The sequence below is a fragment of the Topomyia yanbarensis genome, chromosome 2 (assembly GCF_030247195.1).
Source record: "Topomyia yanbarensis strain Yona2022 chromosome 2, ASM3024719v1, whole genome shotgun sequence".
NCBI lineage: Eukaryota > Metazoa > Arthropoda > Insecta > Diptera > Culicidae > Topomyia > Topomyia yanbarensis.
Genome location: NC_080671.1, coordinates 221,708,869 through 221,713,631, shown reverse-complemented (window position 1 = coordinate 221,713,631; position 4,763 = coordinate 221,708,869).

Sequence of the window (4,763 nt, the reverse complement as noted above, 5' to 3'; positions counted from 1 at the left end):
TCGATGACGAAACAGTAGATAGCAGACGTCTCGTGCTGCTTCTCGGACCGCCGACGTTTGGCATGATTCTCGCTATTGCGTTCATTGCCTTCGCCGACTTTTCACAGGCGTAATCAACGTGGTTGTTGAAGCTCAACCGGTCGTCGATTATAACCGACCGATCTGCAGTTGCTGACCAGCAACACCTTCGTCTTGTGGTGAGCTATTTGCAGCTTGACCCCGTTCATCCAGCTCTCGATCGCGTCTATTGTCTCCATCACCGACACCTCCACTTCTTCGAGTGTCTCACCCATCACCGTTAGTGATACGTCGTCCGCAAAACCTACGATTTTCACTTTCATAGGCAGCTGCAGCGTTAAGACCCCATCGTACATCCCGTTTCAAAGGGTTGGACCGAGAATTGAGCCCTGAGGAACGCCCGCTGTGACACGCAATGACTGCTGTCCTTCGCTCGTCTCGTACAGCAGCACTCTGCTCTGAAAGTAGCTCTTGAGGATCTGGCATAGATAGTCGGGAACCCTCATTCTATGAAGCGCTGTAGCGATGGCTTCCCAGCTGGCACTGTTGAACGCGTTCTTCACATCTATCGTGACCACAGCGCAGTATCGATCTCCTCTTCGCTTCTGTTTAGATGACTTCTCAGCACTCTCGAGCACTATCCAAATTGCATCCACTGTCGATGCTCCTTTGCGGAAACCGAACTGCATCTTGGACAGTCCGCGCTCACCTTCCGTGAATTTCGTCAACCTGTTAAGAATGATCCTTTCCAGGAGTTTTACGAGTGTATCCAGCAGGCATATGGGCCTGTACGAGGTCGGGTCGCCAGGTGGCTTCCCTGGCTTCGGCAGCAACACCAACTTCTGGACCTTCCACATTTCGGGGAAGTTTCCTTCATTTAGGCACTTCTGCATCACTATCCTGAACATGTCCGGATATGCCAGGATCGCAGCTTTCAGTACCACGTTTGGTATTCCATCCGGACCAGGAGCTTTCTTTGATTTTAGGCGCTTCGATGCTTCTGCTAGCTCGTCGTTAGTCACTTGCCGAGCCGTGCTTGTTCCTTCTTCTTCGCCGTACGGTGTCTGTGGCCATATAGTTGGATCGTGCTTCGGGAAAAGACCCTCGACGATTATCTTCAGCTTGCTCGGACACATTTCGGCTGGCGTCGTCGGACCCTTCATTTTCGCCATCACGACTCGGTATGCGTCACCCCAGGGATTGGCGTCTACTTCTCGGCATAGCTCCTTGTGGCACTCTGACTTGCTAAGTCTGATCTCCCGTTTTAAAGCGGCCCTAGCTCCCGAAACGCTGCCTTACGCTCTTCTCTATCTGGTTCCGACCTTGCTTTTTGCGCCCGCCTTCTGGCTCTGAGACAAGCAGCGCGTAACGTACTAAGCGTCTCGTTCCACCAGTAAGCTGGACGCCGTTTGTTGCGTGGTTCCAGTTTTCGCGGCATTGTGGCGTCACAAGCCGCCACAATCCTTCTTGTTAGGTCAGCCGCATCCATGTTCTCGGTCCCGCCGTTCGGCTGAAGTGCCTCAACAAAGAGGTCTTTGTTAAAGGCTTTCGTCTTCCACTTTCGTTCGTCGGTCACCCTTCTCTGTACTGCCGCGGGGTTCCGTTGACCGATACGGTAGCGAATCTCCTGGTGGTCACTATGCGTATACGTTTCGCATACTCTCCAATTCATGTTCCCGTCTCTCCGAAATGTGCTAACAGAGCCTTCATTGCACAATCGTTCGTCTAGCTTCGCTAGAGCTTCCTGCAGGATGCACCCTCTTGTGTTGGTTACTCTACTGCCCCATTCCATAGCCCAGGCGTTGAAATCACCACCAATGACTACCGGCTTCCGATCGATCAACTGCTCGGTTAACTGCTCCAGCATTAGGCTGAACTGCTCTACTGTTCACCTTGGGGGAGCGTAGCAGCTACATACGAAAATGCCGTTGATTTTGGCTATCACGAAACCCTCGTATGAACGTTCTACCACTTCTTGGATGGGGAATCTTCCCATTACTTGTATCACAGCGGTTCTTGATCTATCCGCTACCCAGTTACCGTTATTAGGGGGGACTTGATAAGGCTCTGCGATCAAAGCGACATCGCACATAGTTTCTGTCGTAGACTGCCACAACAGTTGCTGTGCGGTATCACAGTGATTCAGGTTTATCTGGGTCACCTCCATCACCGTTGGCCTGCAGTCGCCTTCTTGTAGGCTGGGCATTTAAAGCCACCCGTCTGATGGTCGTTTCCTTCCGCTGGGGTGCAAAGCAAGCACTTCGGCCTCTGCGTGCAGTCTCTCGCAAGATGGCCCGTCTCTCCGCATTTCCAGCACATCCCGGATCTGTCCGGGCCTTTGCAAGCCCCTGCTAAATGTCCAAAGCCTAAACATTTGAAGCATTTCTGCGCTTGTTTATCTACTCGTGGGGCGGCTCGCAGTAGGCATCTCGACCATCCAACTGTAACTTTACCTACCCCCAGCGCCTTGTTTGCAGCGGTTACCGGTAAACGAATCATCGCTGTCTGCGTTCCTCCGTATCCTTTCCTTAACCGGATCGTCATGTGCACCTCGCCCAGTTTGCACTGCTGCTTCAAAGCACCTCTCAGCTCGTCTTCCGTCGTTATTTCGTCGAGGTCCTTGCACACAATTACCATCTCCGGGCTTAAGGCTTTAACTTCTGCCTTTCCACCCATTGATTTAATTATAGTCTCCTGCAAGGCAGAGCTACTAGTCGTAGTATTCTTCTTAAACTCGATGAGCATCTCATTTTTTTGGGTGCGCCTGACTCTTAATACGTTTTCCCCCAAATCTTTCAGCTCCGGGTCCTCTCTGACCTTTTTGAGCAGTGCTGCGTACGTAGTCTCATCATTTGCTTTGACGAGCACGGCTTCTTCCTTAGGCGCCTTCTGACGAGCCGAGGGTTCTGATTTCCTCTTCTGCTCCCCTTTTCGCTCTTCTTTCTTTTTTTGCTGTTTCCCGCGTTTCTCCTTCCGACCTACAACGGTACTCCAGCTTTCACCCTGTAAGGTGGCGTCCTTTCCTTCGGCAGCAACAGCGTCCTCGAGTGTCTGCCTCTTTGACCCGCCTGGTCTTTCGTCTCCTGGCGAGGATCTTGTCCTCTTTGGAGTTATGGGAACTGGCGTGTTCTTCACTCCAATCTGCCTCTCCTTACCCTGTTTCGGAGGAGCTAGGAGGATAGTGGCCTTAGCCGACGCCGATGCTCGCTCAGCTGAATCTGCCCTCTGCGTTGCCGTATCGTACTCTTTTACGGCAGACAGTAGCGCCTTCCGGATTTTGATGACCATCTCCTTAATGTCTTTGTGGACATTGTTTCTCGTGTCCAAGAACTTGTGGAGCTCCTCCACCAAGTGCCTCGCTACTACCTTTGGCGTTTGTAGGGTGTAGCTCATTCCGCTCTGCTCCGGCTGTTTTTGTTGCTGCTGTTGCTGTTGCTTCGGCTTCCCCTCCTCCTGCTCTTGCTGGATGACTTTAGCTACTATTGGTGGTGGTGACCTCACCCACCCACCTCTGGCAAACGGATTCACCGTACCTGCTCCATTTATATCGGTTGCTTGTTTTTTCTCCATTTTATCGGGTCCCAACTCCGGGCCGCTATCTCTACTCGCTGCACATAGTCGCCTCTCGCGATCCCATGATTATCTATGCTGCCAAAAAGCAGCAGTGAGGTCATGCAAGGGTTGACACTATCCTTCATGGGGAGTAGTGTTCAGAGCCGGATCGGCGTAAATCGGGAATACTTCAACCGAACCTAGTACCACCAACCAAATGATGGCGAGCTTTGAACGTACCCGGAGACCTGCCAGGGTTTTGTTGAAACGGAGGCAACCATGCTGTTAGCCCACTCGCCATTTCAAGTCGGTGTCATCATTCCTTACTGAGGGAGTAGAACAGCACGCCTGTCAGCCCAAAGTCGCCATCCTATTCGTCATCCGTGTCCTGTCCGTTGACGTTCGCCATGGCCAGTATACCATAATCAGGATGTTACTGGCATCGATCCTGATGTGCCGGTTGGCACTCCGGTTGGGCTAGGGTGCTTTTCTTGCCTAGATCATAGATTATTGGAATCTTGGGATCTTAGCAGAAGCGGCACAGACTCGCTTCGTCGGAGCTGCTTTCGGAGTTATGGCTTTTTTAGAGGTTAAGAAGAGCCCAATCTTAGCCCCACCATATCCTAGCAAAGCTCCCTAACTCCCCAGGCCGTAAGGGGGGGGGGGTTCGTTAGGCTCCTAGACTCCTGTCCTTCCTGTCCCTGTATGTATGTATGTATGTATGTATGTATGTATGTATGTATGTGTGTGTATGTGCGGATTTGTTAACAAAATGTCCACATCGGTTTCTCGGAGATGGCTGAACCGATTTTTACAAACTAAGATTCAAATGAAAGGTATAATATTCCCATAGTTTGCTACTGAATTTCATTTTCAACCGACATCTTGTTCCGGATTACGAGTTGAAGAGTATGGTTACAAAACAAAATTTGTTGATTTGTCCCCATCGGTTTCTCGGAATTTTCTGAACCGATTTTGACAAACTTGATTTTAAATGAAAGGTCCATCAGCTGCTGTTGAATTTTGTGTGGATCCGAGTTCTGGTTCCTGAATTACTGGGTACGATCGCGCAGCAAATCCTGATTCTAACGAATTCTGCGATGAATGTAAATAGGTGAATTTTTTCCAAAATGTAAACACAACTGTTGAATTTGTAGATCTAGGTCACCAACAGTCATTCAAAGTCTCTTTGG